At 37.5% G+C, this 19132-nt stretch overlaps 1 pseudogene; it reads right to left on the bottom strand.

The window, feature by feature from the left end:
* Positions 1–11352: 11352 nt before the first annotated feature.
* LOC118834869 lies at positions 11353–17117 on the bottom strand (annotated as a pseudogene).
* Between the last annotated feature and the right edge of the window lie 2015 nt (positions 17118–19132).

Here is a 19132-nt window from a genome sequence, read left to right on the forward strand (position 1 = left end):
AATAAAATATTTTTCAGTAAAGCCCAAAATGAAAGAGAAATATACAGAACAAACCAACAGATCAGCCACTTGATGGGCTTTGATCCTTCCAAGACAGATAACCAAAACAATTTAACTTACTGAATATGATGTTGGACTAGACCAGAGGACCTGAAAAACTTCCAAATACTGCTGGAACCAAATTAAAGTATAATTGGGAAGTATGTAACAAAATAAAAATACAATACAACATAGATAATGTTAATTTGTGGTTTTCCAAGTCAATATGTAGCCTACAGGGATCCTATTTCCATCTGAGTCTGACATCACTGGACTAGAGTAGGGCTTCTTAAGCTTTTTCCACTGGAGATCCCTTCAGTACTTCTTAAACTGTGGGTTGTGACCCCATATGGTCTCATATCAATCTGTCCCATTATCCAATTGCTCCCCAATGTCTACTTGATTGAGAATCTTGTCCTGAAAATCATTAGATGACATTGACCAACCAACAACACCAGCCAGCTTGTTAACCCTTTAAGTCATTTTCCTGCAAATCTTCCCTCAGTAGTCCCTCATCCTTACTTTCCCCCTCACCTAATTCCATTTCTCTTCTCCATAGATCATAAACAATCTCTGAATCTGACTCACTCCTCAGAGGGACTGGATGAGAAGCCTATAAATTCCCCTACTACAAAGACCTGTACTCTTATGCTGTTCTATGTCAAAAAGAGCTCAGCTCACCCAATCCCCATGATTTTAGTAACTCATTAATTTCAGTAGCATGGACTCCCAGAATTGGAATGTGTGTTCTCTGTTGGTGATAGGGTATTCTTAAATATCTTTCACGATGACTAGAAATCCTCTCCTGGAATGTGGAAGAATGGAAATGAAAATGATTATATCCTAACCTTCACAGGCCCTTACATCATCTACTCATAGGACATATATCTTTTAGAAAATAAATTTCCTCCAAAAAAGAAAAAAAGAAAGAAATTTCCCCATGTTCAGGGCATTTTCTCATACAGCCTCTAGATAAAGTAATATGGGAAGAGACAAAGGTAGACACCTTGATTTCAGTTATCATGATAGAGCTGGCCAGCTACCAAACTAACTAGTACATAGAACAAAGAGTTCAGTGCAGAGAGAATACTAGCTCTGGGGGCAGCTAGGTGGTGCAGTGCACCGGCCCTGGAGTCAGGAATACCTGAGTTCCAATATGGCCTCAGACATTTGACACATTTACTAGCTGTGTGACCTTGGGCAAGTCACTTAACCCCAATTGCCCTGCCTTCCCCCCTCCAAAAAAAAAAAAAACCCTAGCTCTGCAGTCAGATGACTTGGGTTTAAATCCTACCCCTAATGACAAGCTATTTAAACTCTTTAGCACTCATTTTTTTTTCATCTATCTTATGAAAGGGTTAGATTAAGCAGCCTTCGAGGTCCCGTTAGATCTATCCAGCTCAAGAGTGATAATCCTATTATCCTCAATTATTACCTCCAAACCTGAACTGACTTCTTGATATGATTGATATGATATTCCTTAGTTTATCTCTTAAACCTATTCATATGCAGCAGGTTCCCTCACCCCATCTTCAGAAAATTCAGATTAGGAAGACTATTTCCTTATGGACCATTTCTCCAAGGAGAGGCTGCCTGAATCAGAGAGGAAAATACCTGGGGCTAAACTCTTTCATAATAACACTCTTACAATGTTAACTAGAAACAGCCATGGGATAAATCTAAGGAGATTTACACCTAGATCTCTAACCAAGGGGTATCATTATTGATTATTTAATCATAATTACCCTTTCATTGCTTGTAGAGATGGATCCAAAGGAAAGAGTGAGGCTGGTGACTTTACTCAGCCCTCCCTCACTTAAAGTCAATTCATTTGCAAGTCAGGACAACACCTTCCTGATTTCATGGTCCTCTTAGAGAACGAAGGACAAACAGCAATCTATGAGTAGTGGTAGCTGCCCTACTGGGGCCCCAAATGGCCAGTGTCAGTTGGGCAACACAGCTCTTTCTTTCTTTCCTCCCTTCTTCCCTTCCTTCCTTCCTTTCTTTCCTTCCTTTCTTTTCTCCTTCCCTCCCTCTTTCCTTTCCTCCCTCCTTCCCTCCTTCCCCTTCCTGTGTCCACATGAAGAATCATACCCTTACCTGCAGGTGCTCTGCCCAAAGGAATATAAATTTTGATTTCTGAAACCTCACAAGATATCTTGAAGTTTATGGGCTAGATTTCTTTTTTAAGGACCATGCCCTAAACCCAAATCACTTTGGCTCTCATTGATTGGCCAAAAATAGGTCCTAGCCCCAACCTCATTGCTTGGGCCCTGATGGTTCAGAGTAAGTGTAAATAGCAATTCTTTCTGTTTTTGCCAGAAACCCTGAGCGTCTTCCCCTCCCAGACTGATTTTTTTTGACTAGGCAGAAGAGGCCATTCTTTGCCTCATTTCTTACCTAGCCTTACTCACTGAATGTTTTTTCCTCAGACAAACTGAGTCCTGGGAAAGACCTTAGCTTAGAAAGGCCAAGGTCTCCCATCACATCCAGGACAACTCCAGTTGTCCTGATCTATATCTTGCCACTAGATCCAGATGGCTCCAAAGAAGAGAGTGAGGCTGCTGACTTTGCATATCCCTCCCTCCCTTAAATCCAATTTATTTGCAAGTCATGACATCACCTACCTTGATGCCATGGTTCTATTCCAGAAGGAAGGACAAACAACAAGTGAACAAACAATGAATATATCAGACTAGAGAGTAAGTGAGGAGGTAAGTGAGCAGTAGGTCTTACATAAAGGCCACCACGAATAGCAAAGAAACTCACTTATTCAAACCAAATAGCAAATAGAAATTGTAGAAGTTCTACAAATAAGAATACACCAAAGAATAAATAAGATTAAATGATCTAATTTTACAGTACAGAAAACCAAGGCCCCAAAAGGTAATTCTGTCTTCTCCATGTGTTATTTCTGAGTCATTACAATACATTTTTAAGGAATTAGGATCCCGCTTCAAGCTTAATCTCTGAACTCACTGAAAACTCACTTTGAATCTGATGTTTCACAATGGTGTCATATCATAGCTATTCACAAATTCAAGTACATAGGTTGTAACTATACATGTGGACATGATCAAAAATTAAGTTGCCTCCTGTGCTCCCAGTTTTATGAGGAGAATCTAAGCCAAAGCAGTAGAATAGGTCAAGGTGTAATCCAACATCTCACAAACTCCTCTGGATAGATGACAGTGTCCTTCCTAACAAGGAGGGCTCTCTACAAGCCTATGTACACTAGACCACAGGTATGGTATATGTTACCATACATCAATGGTATGGTAACATTTCCTTTGTTACCACAAAGGGGCTCCATATAGCCCTGTGGGGAAGAGCTAATTTCCATGTGCAGGAAGACAAAAAGAAATCATCCAATCCCTTTCCCAATGCAACAAAAGACCCCCTATAAGGTCTGCATTGCCACCACTGTTGTCACTTTCCTAATTAATAGTGGCTAGAGGGAAACAACAAAGGAAGAGGTGGTGTGCTGCCAACCATGATTATCAGGACTCCTGGTAACTGTTTTCTGTACACTGCAGGGTGATAGCAGAGTCTTTCCGCAACAGGTAATTGTATTCACCAGCAACTGCCTTCACAGTTTCCTGCCCCTCCAATTCCACCTGCCAGCCCAGTTTCTGGGGGAAAGAATGAACAAGGGCCATGTGCTCCACAGACTTTGTATCATATCAGCCACCTCATAATGCAGAGCCTCTCCCTCAAAATCTCATGCTGATCTCACCCCACCTGCAGAGCTATACCAGATTAATGCTGTCTGTTGGATCCGCAGCACCTGGTCTAACTTCAGGACCCAGTGAGCTATATAAATTGCCCGCAGCATTTATAACAGAAAGAGAAGAACTAGGAGGAGGTCAGTGCCTACCTAGAGTGTAGATATTATATTTAAATTATTATTTGCTGAGTATGCAATGGGAGTCAGGTGGCTAGATTTTTGCTCCCTGCTCAATCACTAATTACCTACAGGACTTTGAGAAAGTCAACTGACCTAAGGACCTTAGTTCCTCATTCTAAAATAAGAAGGTAAGATTAGATGACCCATAAGTACCCATCCACTTCTACAATTTTATGATTTTATATTTTAACTCTCTTCTATCCTTAAGTACAGATTATTTTAAAAAAAATTCAGCCAAAAACTTAACACCAGCTCAGGTTTTCACTTTGCTATGTTTATTATTAACATTAACTCTTTGTAACCCCCCTCCCAAAAAAAAACCATTTATGCTCTTCAATCACCAAAATCGTTATTTTGGAAAAACATATCAAATCTTAGTGAGAATATTTAACAACATATAAGTATTTGACTCAAATACTGTACATAAATTTCATACCCAAAGGACATCTCAAATTTCCTACAAAATGGATAGGGATTTTTGAAGACATCTGTTATACAGGATTTTTCAACTGAATAAAATGTGCTACATTCAGACCAGTAATATTAAACAAGGCTATGAGACATAGAAATCGTTCTACTATATTGGACTGAATGTTACAAAGGGACATGTTAAAATAGGATTCTACCTATAGTCTGATTTTTAGATGACAGAAATGAGGCAGAAAAGGAGGAAAACAACAACAGTGCTGATAGAAGAAAAATATCACAAATCCTCTTCCTTTGATTCATCAGGCTATGTTGCCTTCATAGATGGCATCAAAGTTAGATTATCCATTGGGTATATAAAACTATTCCTTAAATGTCCTGGGATTCTAATTTGTTCTATCAATTGTCATAGATATAAGAATAACATACAACCTTGCCTTTTTTGGAAGATGCATTCAAAGAAAAGTTATTACTAAATTTCTACAAAATATACTAAATTTCTCATCTCATTTCAAATCCTGAAAAAAATACTTAGAATTATTTAAAAACTGAAGATGCCTAAAAAGTTTAATTGTCATGACATAAAATTCTCTCCAAAATAACGCTATATGGTTACTTAGACTCCTTTTTTTATTCATTCCTCCATTTCTTTCTATTCCAAATCTGAATTTACTACAAAACTCTATTACCATAATAGTCATAGGCCACTCTTGATCCCCACTTTCACTTTTTAAATTATTTTAAATTATTTGCATTTTCTTATCTGTGTACAAGTTGATTTCCTCCTCTGGAATGTATGTTCCTTGAGTACAGGAATTATTTTATTTTTGCCTTTGTATCCCTGGCACCTAGCACAGTGGTTTCCATAAAATAGACATTTAATAAATATTTGTTTATTTAAATTAAAGCTAAATCATAAAAAGCTAGCTCCTTAATTTTAAAGTGCCTTATCTTGGTAGAAAGGAGAGTTATTTCGTAATGTCTAAGAAACATAGCAGTTACTGGAACCATCAAAAATTATAATCAAAAGCAATCTAAAGGTACTCAGCTATGAAATAAAGTTCCTAAAATCAGATTTAAGGAGGCTCTGACTTTTTTGTGACTCTAATCTTCCCTCCCGATTCAGCTAAAGAACTCAATTAATTATCCTAAATCTATAAACAAAATAAGATTATGACATTCATTTTAATTGATGTTTATTGTTTGGGGGGTAGCTGAGCTTGACTCCTGATTAAGTTTTCATTGTACTATTTCTATATATTATCTGATTGGTACCACCATTGTTTATTAAATTAGTAGAAATAACTAGCTATCATATTATTCAATAGCATAATGAGGAACTCTGATTTGTATGCCCTAGTGTGTTTCCTTTAACAAAAGCAGTTAGCTGTTACTTGAAATCTTAGCCAATTGGGTTCAAAACGCGCAAATTTACTGTACAAATTAAAGAGTGGAACAAAAACATGTCAACGTGAGGAATCAGCGATGCTTGAATTGACTAGATTAAATGTCTAGACGGTGGGGGGTGAGGGGGGGCAGAATCAGTATCCAAACTGGCAGTAGTTCTTTCACCTTCAATTTCTTCATTTAATTTGAATTCTCAAAAGTAATAATAGCTTCACATTTACATAACACTTACCAGTTTGCATGCCTATCATAGTGTCATACACTATAGTGTAGTGCTGGGAAAAATATTTCACAACTGGCTAGGGGCAGGAGGCAGGGAGGAATGTATTAACAATTATACTTTTAAGTTTAATCTACATATCAACTTTTTCTCCATCACTTCCTTAAGTCTAGACAATCAATAAAGCAATAAATTGAGCCCTAACATAAAGCATCTGCCAGTTTCCAAGGTATAAATAAATGCCGGCACAGAAAATTTAACAATTGGCTGTCAGAAGCCCATTCAAGTTGGCTCCAGCATAACCCTGCACAAAATAAGCACTTGATAAGTACTTTTGAATAAAAGGGGAAAGAATAACAAAATGAACAAATCAATGAATGAATTATTTTTAAAAACATTTTTATTTTGAATCCCTTTTTCATTACACTTTTGGCAGCTAGGAGGTAAAGAAGCTAGAGAGCCAGACCTGGAGTCAGGAAAACCTGAATTCAAATCCTGCCTCAGACTCTCACTAGCTGTGGGCAAGTCACTTAATCTACATTTGCCTTCGTTTCTTCCTCTATTCAATGGGAATAATAATAGCACATAATAATTTCACAACAGGGTTGTTGTGAAAATCAAATGAGATAATTTATAAAGTGCTTGGTACAGTGCCTGGCACAGAGTAAGCACTGTGTAAATGTTAGCTATTCTATTAGCAAAACCATCATTATGCTTATTACCAACTTTAGTAGATACTTTTATAGACTTTCTCTTCAATTCCTTGACACTGGTGTGGCTTTCTTCATTGATGACACATAAGTAGTCTTTTAATTACATAACTTATCCTCTCCCCCATCTCTGATTTCAATAATCCTCCATGGGAACAAAGCACAGCTTTTGTCTTTGTGAGAATTACAACTAGAAAGGGGCTGTAATCATAGAGATCATAGATTTCAAGCTGGTAAGGATATAGAATTGTATCTAGTCCATCATTTTATGTGTAACGAAATTAACACTCAAAGCAATGAACTGACTTGTCCCATGTGACACAGACAGTGAAGTGGCTGAGCCAGGATTCAAACCTAGGTTCCCTGACTCTAAAGCCAAAGTTATTTTATTCTACTCCACTGAGATTTCCATTCGATTCCTTGTGGGATGCGAATAAATAAAGTCACATACATACACTTTAGGCACATTATAGACGCATTGGTCTTTGCAACCAGATGAAGGAATAGACTTGATACTTGGAGAGCCATACTGGTATGGTTATCAAAAATTTTAAAGCATCATGAAAATTCAATTCAATTTAATTTGATTAGCATGTACTATTCAACCTACTGTCAACATTTCCTTTATGAAAATGTCTTATTTATCAGACTAACTTAATAGTAAAACATCGGGAAAATCAAACAAATAAATGCAAATCAGTAATATGTCCAATTTGTCAAAAGAAATCTTTAACAGGACATCTGTCCTAAGTAATCAAACTACTTCTAAGATACGTTGCTCGGTTCAGAGTGCCTCCAGAGTATAGTGACTAAGAGCACAAGAGGACTCTAAGCCCAGTTATATGGATAGTGGTTTCAGGAACAGGCAAAATTAAGCTAGAAATTCTAAGGTGTCTAATGGGACACATAATATCATTCCTCAAGAATATGAAAGGTTTTCATGTAGAAGAGCAATTAGATTTGTTCTGCAAGGTCCCCAATGGCAGAAGCAATGGAAAGAAATGTCAAGATAAAGTCTTGGGCTCAATAAAAACGTGGAGGAACTCCCCAAAAGACCGTTTCTAATGAGAAATTCCCCTTCCTGGGGAATTAGTGAGCTCCCCATCATTGGAGGTCTTCAAATAGAGGATGTTGTATGCAGGACTGAAGATATAAATAGGGATGGTTTTTTATGACCTCAGAGGTCCCTTCAAGATTGTAGGATTTTCTCCTCCCATGGAGTCTAAGAGCTAAGCTGACTAACATGAAGATAGACAAGCTTGAAATTGACACTTTTAAAGATAGCCCTATTCTCGTCTTTCTTTCAGTGGTCAAGGAGGCAAATTATCTAATTATTTGCTAAATGCAGATAACAAATGGTCAAGTGTCTCTTAACCTACATCTATATCCTTACAAGATCAAACTGATAGGAAAATCAACCCTGCACTAAAGCTTTGCCCCTTGGTATACTATCCAATGAGAAAGCCCAGAAATGAAAGTATCTTTTGTCTTTTCCTACTGGGAAGAGAAGAATGGGATGACACACTTCTCCACAAACATATTTCCTTGAAAATTTTGGAGGTAATTCGTAAATTAAGACATCTACCTCTCCTTTCCTTACATTGTGTGGATGATAAAATTATAGATATTTGTTTTATTTCAGCTCTAGGAGAAATTATTTGTAGTCAGCTCATGAAAATTAAAAGTTTACCACACAAAACAAAATAAAAAGGAAATTATATATGAGCTAGTTAGCATCATCTTGTCCTGGATCACTCTTAGAAGCAAACGAGACTTTGAATCCAGTTTCTTTTAATCTTACTATATTGAAGGAAGGAGAGAACGTTGCAACACCTGGGCTACATCTTACGTTCAGGTAACAAAAACTTTCTTATATGAGTAATATTTCAACTTCAAGTTATACAAGTAAAATATTTGTGTTATTAATGATCCATTAATAGTATTTCTATTATTTTTTTACAAATATGTTCATTTTTAATTATACGATTGCGATAATGTAGTGGTACCTTAAATTTGATATCTTGATATTCTTTTTAATATTATTAACTTTAGTTAATATTATTAATTAGTTAATATTAATAACTTAATAGAAATCTCACAATAAATTGTTATAAAAGCTTAAAGTGTTATTGCTGAACATGCTAAATTGGTAATAAACCTGAATTTTATTCAGATATATTATTTTTAGGTTGATAAACGTAATGGTGTGCCAGCTATCTGCAGTTTGCCAGGCACAATACTAAGACTAGGTGATCTGACTGCTATTTTAACCAAAATGCTACTGAGAAAACTAACAGTGTTTTCCAAAAACTAAATCGATAATGGTATGATTGTTCTGGAGCCTTAGCTCCAGATGGAGTAAAAGCTACTGAGAGGTGGGACATCTAATTCAGAACTGCCAAAATATCTATATATTGGCTGAATCCAAAGTAGGAGGATAGAAGTCAATTATTTTGATGTACATGTAATATTTATATGTGTGTATATTCTCTATATATACACACACACAATGTATATGTGCCTGAATGCAAGGGTATAAACACACAACACACATTTATTTCAGGGGAAATTTATTTTTAAATCTATATATCTAAATAAGAATATTATTCTCCTTCAGGGGCATAATATGTAAACATTCATATTATATCCTGATCATGATCTTTCAGTAGCTTAATGGAGAAGTTATTTATTCTGTCATTGGAGACATTATTGCACAGTAGAAAGAGAAATTAAATTGAAGTCAGAGGATTTGGGTTTAAATTCCAACTTTTGATGCTTTCCTAGGTATATAGGGAGTATAGCAGAAAGACCTAAGCTTGGATGCTGCTTCAGACATTTACTAACTGTGTGACCTTGGTCAATTCACTTAAGCATTTTTGGCCTCAGTTTCCTCATCTGTAAAATGGGAATAACAATAATAATAATAGCACTTGCCTAAGGATTGTTGTGAGGCTGAAATGAGAGCAAATGAGATAATATACAAAAAGCTCTATAAATTTTGGTTGTTATTGTTGTTATTATTAATTATGGCCTTGTAATATTGTGACCTACGGCAAGACGCTTAACTTGTCTGGGCCTCAATTTCCCCATCTATAAAGTGATAAGTAAGTGACCTCTTAGTTCTCTAAATCTATAATCCTATGATAACCCTATGGGTAGAAAATTTGCTCTCAAACCACAGTAGTGGCGATAATCATAAATTGAGAAGTCACCCTGACTAAATATACATTCACAATGCCAAACAGCTGGGTACAAATGGAAAATTCCAGTCAAACAGCTGGATGCCTTCTTACCTAACAAAATAAGTGGGTGTCTGAAGACATCCAAGTAACTGCCTCTTTTTCTATCTATTCTGGATTTGACCAATATGCAGGCATTTTAGCTCCTCTGGATTAAATGTACTACTACCTGTCATTAGCCTTCACTATCTGGGGCTAAGGATTTTCATCTCTAAAGCTCCAATGATGGCCGCCTCACCATCTGACAAGTTGCAAACAAGCACATTTCTGGAGTGTTTTGGTTTTTGATGCTGCCCTTTCCAGGTTTCCAAGTACAGCCAATTTTTGATTATGCATTTTTGGAGATTACATGCTGCAAAGGCTGAATCTCAAACGTTTCCCTCCCTACTATGCAGGATGTTCCTTTCACTGCCAGATGGTGAGATAATGCATCCTTGAAACACTAACCTAAACAAAGAATAATTAGGACGATGCCCCTGATATTTTCCCAGGTCCACAAGGCATTGCAAAGTCACATGTAAATAATCTTTGGATCATCTTGTAGCCATTAGCATGAATTGCCAAATATTCACTATACTACAAAAAGTGGCTGCATTTTTATTCTTACATCTTTATGATATTTCTTTAGTTCCAGTTTTCCTTCTATCCAATTAATGTGAATAATGAATCCCATAAGGGGCTACATTATTTGAATTTGCACTGCATATTTCTATTGAGCTGGAACCTATTACTGTATTTTACATAATTATAACTTCAAATAGTGTGAATTCTAATACATTTGACCGCTTCACATGATTCACTATTTACACTAATTGGGACCTGGCTGTCCTATTCTGGTCAGACATCTAGGGTATTGTGTTCAGTCCTGAGGGGTACATTATCCATTACAGAGAAGTAACAGATTTCAGGTTCTGAATGAGACACACACATTTTTGTATACAACCACTGAGGGAATTTGTTTTGCTTAACTATGCATATTCTTTCCAAGAAAATTATTTTTCTTTTCTTTTTTTTCACTGGGGTAGGGGTGGAAAAGAGAAAAATATATTTCGGTTTGCTTTTTCTAGTATGGAAATGAGAAGAGTCGTACAGATGTGAAATATTGTATGCACTTGCAGAGGAGGTCATGGTATTATGAGTTTTACTTAGCTATTGTGTTACAAAAGATCTCTTACAAAGTGAGAATAATTAAATGTTTGTAATAATACAATAGTAAATGTTTGTAATATAAAAACAAAAAAAAATCAATAAAACTTTTTTTAAAAGGACAAAACAACCTGGAGCATGTTGAGAAGAATGTAACCAGAATGATATATAAGATAATGTGATCTATCCTTAGAAACCACCTACATTGTCCAAGATTCTTCAATATAACAAGGAAGAAGGGAATTAGTTTTCGTAGCCTCAGTTGGCACGCTCGAACTTTCAGCCCTCGGATCTGACATATGGTTTGGTGTGGCTGTGGGGAGTGCCTGGTGCCTTCCCCAAATGCCTGTACACCTTGTGGCCCTTCCAGGGACCAGACGGCAGGACAGTTACCCAGCTCTTGAGTGAGCTCGTGGCCAGCTGGTTAAAGGTGAGGATCTTCCCACCAGCCTTGAGGATACGATTATGGGCATTGCTAGTAACACGAAGGGCGCAGACCTTCAGTTTGGGAACATCCAGGATCCTCACATCATCTGTCATAGTCCCAACAACCACGGCTATCTTATTTTCCCAGCTGGGCAGCTTCATTTTCCTGACCATGCTGGACAGGGACAGGGGGGCCGGTTGGTCCGGCTCATGAACAACCTTTTCAGGACAACCGTGTTGAAAGTCAAGTTACTCCTGCGGGCCAGGAACCGGTAGTGCTTCACCAGCAGCCGCAGGTAGATGTCCTGGCTCTTGGGCTCCTTGTGCTGGACTTTGCCATCCTCGTTGTGGCAGATGTCAACTCCAATGCTGGCACCCTACTGAACACCAGCCCAACCAAGAAAGCAAACATATTTTCAATATCTTGATAACTATATTTAAATATCTAACTATATTTAAATATTATTGAGTTCCTTTGTAACTCTGTGTATGTCATACATGTAGAAACATTATTCTGAGAAGGGGTCCATAGGCTTCAGCAGTCTGTCAAAGATCCATGACACATGAAAGGGTAAGAACCCCTGTTCTAGTGCAACTTTTCAAAAGTGAAGCCATTTTCCCAAGGTCACTCAGGAAGGAATAAGAACTAGAATTTGAACTAAAGATATTTTCATTCCAAACGTAGTAATCTATCTCTGTTTAGTTGTGTCCAGTCACATCTGACTCTTGGTGATCCCATAAGGATTTTTTCTGGCAAGAGATACTAGAGTGGTTTACCATTTCCTTCTCCAGATCATTTTACAGATGAGGAAACTGGGACAAACAGGGTTAAGTGATTTGCCCAGGGTCACACATGTAGTAAACGTCTGAGGCTGGATTTGAATTGAGGTCTTCCTGACTCCAGCACTTTATTCACTGTGTTACATAGATCTATCTTAAAGGAGAATATTTGTGAATCTTTCAGAAAGCCTGGGTAGAAACATAAAGAATTTATCCAAAGCCCATTATCAAAAAAAGATAGTAAATTTAAGTTTCCCCATCAGGATCATTGTAAATTGGCACATCATTCTTCAATCTATGAATGACTCACCTCCTCTTAGAACTTAAGAATATTGCAATAACATGAAGAAATGAAAGACCATTTTAGGAACTTATTGTTTGTCAATATTGTATTAACTGTTAAATTATGAACATTCCTTAATTTCCTGAGCCTCTACAAGAAATGACTGTGAATTATAATTACTGATTACAAAGTGTAGGATTTCCAATGAAAGTACTGAAAATCTTAAGTTTGAGGATAATTAAAAATAAAAAGAAATTGTATTTTTCAAAGTAAAAGACCATATGAATTGCTTGATGATTAAGTAAAGGCAAAACCAGTAAACTCTGTAAGCTGTATACAAAAGCAGCTGATAAAGACATACTTGATCAGAAGTACACTTGTAATTCCTAAAAAGAATATCAAGAGGGCATGTGGTCTAGCCCTATGCTTTAAGGCAGAATAATAGTTAAACCATCCAGAACAAATTGTTGTCAGTCTCGTTTTTCATTGTTTTTAGGAAAAGAGATGTCACATCTTATAGAAGGTATTTCCAATATTTGATCACAGATCATACACCACATGGTCCATCCACATCTTCACCCTGATAGATTCCCAAGCTTCCTTAACAGGACAGCTTAAATGCCATATCCTGCACAGGCCTGTCTGATCCTCACAGTTAGTACTCTCTACCACCTGAAATTATATGGCATCATCTTTGTACTCCCTTATCTGTGAACATGATGTATCCTCCTAGTACTAGAATGTAAGCTGCTTGAGGGCAGAGGCTATTTTTGTCTCTACTTCCAGCAGCTAGCACAATTCTTTGTCCACAGAACATACTTAACAAATACATGCTTAACAAATAATTTGTCCCTTGTATTTAAAGGCTATTAAAGCTTAAAACATCACTAAAACTTGGGAAACACTGAATTTGGTGGAGTCAACTGAATTAAAGAAATTGCTCTTGGAAAAAGCACTGACAATTGATTGACTATGTCCTCCTGATAAGGCTGCTTTTTTCTGCTCTCTTTGCTTTCTTTTATTTGGTTGGGTTTTGGTTTGTTTGTTCATTTGTTCTGAAGGGAAAGGATGGTTGAGATCTGTGACTTCATTGATATAAGGAATTCTCACTGAGAAAATTCAGTCTATGAATGCAGAGCAGCAACTATTCTGCAATTTATATTCTTAGAGAGTTGCCAGGGATATTGAAAGGTTAATGACTTGCCTAGGGTCACACAGCTATTATTTGTGAGAAGGCTTGAACCCAGATTTCCTTGACTCTATTATGCGGTATGTTTTCCATTATATTGTGTGTTCTCTATTTTACCACACTGCCTTTCAAGCAATTATTATAAGTATTAAATTATTACTTTGTTGTGTTATGTTCTCAGAGATGACTGATTAAAATGACTGATAATGTAAAGGTCAGGAGAATGATGAAGAAGATGAGAGTGATAAAACTAATGTGATACCAACAGTTTCACAGAATCACAGAACTGAAAGGGACCTCAGAGGACCTCTAACCCAACCTGAGAAGCAAACCCTTCACTGACATCCCCAACAAATGAAAAGTTAACCAACAAGAGAAGATATGATAGGCAGCCCATTTCACTTTTGCACAACTCCAATCCAAAAAGTCCAATTATAGCAGGGTTATGTTAGAATGTGGTTATTAAACACCAAACAAAAAGTAAGCATAACTATTACAAATTTGTTATTTGAATTTTAATTTACAATAAGGTATCATCTATACAACATGAGATGAAAATGCAGGAGTATTTCTGCAATAATTTTTGGCCTGGAGGAGGGAAGGGTTTAATATTTTTCACATAATTGAAAAATCAGGAATTTGCTTTCTAATCTGAACTATTACTTTCCAATTAAAAGTTCCAATGATGTCGATCTCATTTGACATCTGTATTTGCTTTGTGGCTGTAGCCACTGTTCCAAGCAACTATCATTTGAGATTCCCCCCTCTTACAATCAGAATCATCAAACTCTTTGCTCAGAGAGCAGCCCTATTCCTTACAGTTGTGTATCAGGCTTCTCAGCCAATTGTTCTGGTTTCCTAGCCATCCACACCCTGCTATGTGGCTTGATGTTTGGTTTCAGTAAATTCTTAAATCATTTCTTCTTACCTTTTTGCTTTTGATAGCATTTATTGGGGGCATCATATACTAGGCATTTGAAAATCCAGGTTATGTCTGTTCTTTGGCTGGATCCAACCTAATATAGCTATGTTATGCTAAGTATTATATCAATAATGATAAATTATCTATATTCCAGAACTTTACCATGGATGGGAGGCAGTGTGCTCCAGTGGAAAACATCTTGGATTTGGAATCGGAGGAACAGGGAATGAAATTTAGCTAAATTATTTACTACCTACATGACCACAAGTAAGTCATTTAGCCTCTTTCTCTGGTTTCCCATCTATAAAGGTAAGTTGGACTAGATTACCTCTTTGAGGTCTAACTTCTATGAACAATTATGTGAATCATATGAACAATAATATAACCTTATGAGTTTGTCCTGCCAAATGTGATTCAGTAGGACTAGCGAGTGTTAGATTGGGATTCCAAGGACCAGGGTTGGAAGGCTGGCTTTGCTATCCAATAATCACTATCCATGTAGTCTTGGGCAAGTCACTTCACTTTACAGGACCTCTGTCTTTAGATCCACAAAATGAGAGGACAATGGTACAGTAGAAAGAGTACTCTAGAGTCAGAGGACCTAAGTTCAAATTCTGCCTCTGCCACTTACTACCTGTGAGACAATTGGCAAGACACCTTGCCCTTCTGGGCCCCAGTTTTCTCATCTGTTGTTAGTAAATAAACATTTTTAAGCACTTAACTATATTCCAGGTACAGAACTAGAATAAAAAGAAAGGTAAAAGCATTGTACCTACCCTCAAGGAGCTCACAATCTAATAGAAGAGGCAACATGTAATCAATTATGTAAATACAAGACATGAAAATATAAATGGGAGGTAATCTCAGAAGTAAAGCACTCACAGTAGGGGATAGACAGGAGAAAGACTGAGAAAAGTCTCCTCTTGTGGAAGACGAGATCTGAGATAAGTATTAAAGAAAGGTAGGCGAACCAAGAGGCTGAGATGAAGAAAGAGAATATTCCAGGCATGGAAGAGAGTAAAAGAAAAGTCACAGAGTGAGGGGATGGAATGTTTTGTGCTAGGAACAACAAGACAGCCATTGTCACTGGTTTGCAGAATACAAGTTGGGGGGTGCAGGGGGTTGGAGCAGGGTAAAGTGTAAAAAGACTGAACAGGCAGGAAGGGGGCAGGTCATGAGGGCTTTGAAAGCTAAACAGGGTTTTATATTTAATACAGGAGGTAATAGGCAGTCACTAGAGTATATTTGAGGTGAGTAGTAACATAGTCAGACTTACACTTAAGGAAGATCTCTTTGGGAGCTGAGTGGAAGGTGCAATAGAGTGTGGAGAGACTTGAGGCAGGGAGACCAACTAGAAGTTTGTAGCAATAATCTAGGTGTGAAGTGACAAAGGTTTGCACAAAAGTGTGAGTGAAGAAGGGAATGTATGCCAAAAATCTTAAGGTGTAAAAGGCAATAGTTGGCAACAGATTAGGTATATGGGATGAGTGTTAAAAGGTGAGGATGACACAGGTTGTGATCCTGGGTGACTGAGAGGATGTCATGGACAGAAAGTTGGAAAGAGGATTTAGGAGGAAAGATCACATGAGTTATGTTTTGAACATGTTGAGTTTGAGATGTCTATGGGACATCCAGTTTGACAAGTCCAATGTGCAGTTGGTGATTTGACACTAGAGATCAGAAGAGAGGCTAAGGCTAGATAAATAGATCTGAGAATCATTTGCACAGAGATGACCTTGGATTAGATGGCCTCAGAAATCCCTTCCAGCTCCAGAGCTGTGATCTTATGATCCTTTGACCAGAGGAGTCCAAGGCCCATTATAACTCTACATCCTGGAATCAAAATCATACGTCACTGTGGCAGGTCCTGGTCTTTTCATTGATACTGCTACTGTGTAGGTCTTTGATTTGATCTTGAGGCCACATTAATGCAACCACAATCATTACATTTCCCAAAGAATCATCTTGTCCTTCTACAGAGGGGTCAAAGTCAAGGTTAGTGAAAAGAGGAGTCAGCATGTAGTACCATTCAAAAGGTATGCACAATTTTATAGCCCTTTGGGCATAGTTCCAAATTGCTCTCTAGAATGGTTGGATCAGTTCACAACTCCACCAACAGTGCATTGGTGTTCCAGTTTTCCCACATTCTCTCCAACTTTTATCATTGTCCCTTTTCTTCATATTAGTCAGTCTCATAGGTATGAGGTAATACCTCATAGTTGTTTTAATTTGCATTTCTCTAATCCAGGGCTGTCCAACCTTATGTTTTTATTGAAACAATAGACAATATATTTTGATTTGCCATTTTAGTTAGAGCTCTTCAGTGGCTTGGCTTTGTTTACTAAAGCATTTATGTAAACTTCTATGCTCGTAGATGGGCAGCATAAATCTCACTGTGGAGCACGTTCGGCCACAGGCCGCATTTTGGACAGCCCTGCTCTAATCAATAGTGATTTAGAGCATTTCTTCATATGGCTATAGACAGCTTTGATTTCTTTGTCTGAAAATTACCTCTTCATATCCTGTGACCATTTATCAACCGGGGAATGACTTGCATTCTTATAAATTTGACTCAGCTCTCTATATATTTGAAAAATGAGGCCTTTATCTTCTGAAAAAAAAAATTTCTAAGTTTTCTGTTTTCCTTCTAGTTTTGGTTGCATTTTGTTTATGCAAAAACTTTCAAATATTATGTAATCATTTATATATAGACACATACATATAAAAGTTTATATAAATAGTTTGTAATGTGCTCTATATCTTGTTCAGTCCTAAGTTCTTCCCTTATCCATAGATCTGACAGGCATATTAGTCCATGCTCTCCTAATTTGCTTCTGGTATCATCCTTTATATGTAAATCATGTACCCATTTTGACCTTACTTTGCTATACAGTATAAGATATTGGTCTATACCTAGTTTCTACCATGCTGTTTGCCAGTTTTCCCAGCAGTTTTTATCAAATAAACTGATAACACTTTCAAAGTTTAATCTTCTAGACAATCAACAAAACAATAAATTGGGCCCTGATTTGTAGCATTTGCCAATTTCTGTGGTATTAATGCTCACATAGAAAATTTAACAATCAGCTTTCACAATAGTCAGTTTGAGCTGTCTCCAGCATATCCTTGGATAAGGCCAATCTGTAGTACCAGAAAAAGGAGAGGCAAAAGACTTTTTAATACACACAAGCACAAGTCAAATAGCCAGAAACATAGCAATGTCCTCAGGTATATGAGGATGTCTTCCATAAATGGGTCAGAACAAAGAATAAGAGCAAGAGGCAACAAATAATATACAAGAAAAACCCAGATTAAGTCAAGCCTTATGTGTTATGTCACATCAAGGGGATAAATACAGCACAGGATTGGATGGCAGAGATTATTGAATTCAGGAGCCTCTGGTTCTCTACTCCACAATTTACAAATCTTGCAAGTGATAGCAATCATTATTTCTTTCCCCAGGATATCTCCCCAAGTCCTAGGACTTTGACCTATCATGGTAGCACCAGCTCTAGGAAGGTGACCTATTGCAGTGTTGGACTTGAAGAAAGAAAGACCTGAGTTTGAGTGCTGCCTGTGTCACTTACTAGCCATGTGGCCCTCATCAGTAAAATGAGCATAGTAATAGCTCTTTTACAGTCCACTGTGATGGGACATAAAGCTGTTAGGACACATGGACAATCCTGCTCATGGGGTTTCCCCAAATGGTACATACAGTTTTGTGCGTACATGGAAGAACCTTCCAAATACCTATGCTTTTTCAGCCCTAGAACCCCTCATCTGTTTAAGGTAGGATCAGTGGAGCCTAGATCTAGTGACTCTAAGCCTCTTGTTAATCAATCTGTTCTAGAAAGTCTGGGCAGCTAGGTGGTGCAGTGGATAGAGTGCTGGGCCTAAAGTCAGAAAGATGAGTCTTCCTGAGTTCAAATCTGTCCTCAGACACTCACTAGCTGTGTGACCCTGGACAAGTCACTTAACCCTGTTTGCCTCAGTTTCCTCATCTGTAAAATGAGCTGGAGAAGGAAATGGCAAACTGTTCCAGTATCTTTGCAAAGAAAACCCTAACTGGGATCACAAAGAGTCAGACATGACAGAAAAATGACCAAACATTATAGAAGGTCTGACTGAATTTATATTGCTGGAAAGTGCTGAAGGGATAGCTAAGATAGTAGAGGAGTGAGTCAGGATCCAAGAGAATCTAGACAAGCTAGAACATTGGGCTAGCTCATAGGGACAAATGTAAAGTTTTGCACTTGAGTCCAAAGAAAAAAAAATCTATTTCACCAGTACAAGATGGTGGAGGCAAGGATCAACGGCAATTGTTCTGATGAAAACCTGAGAGTTTTAGGGGACTACGAGCTCAGTGTAAGTCAGCACTGAGCTGTGACAACCAAAATAAAGGGGAAAACAAGAAACCAATGTGATTACAGGCTGTCTT

This window comes from Trichosurus vulpecula, chromosome 1 (genome assembly GCF_011100635.1).
Source record: "Trichosurus vulpecula isolate mTriVul1 chromosome 1, mTriVul1.pri, whole genome shotgun sequence".
NCBI classification, from domain to species: Eukaryota; Metazoa; Chordata; class Mammalia; order Diprotodontia; family Phalangeridae; genus Trichosurus; species Trichosurus vulpecula.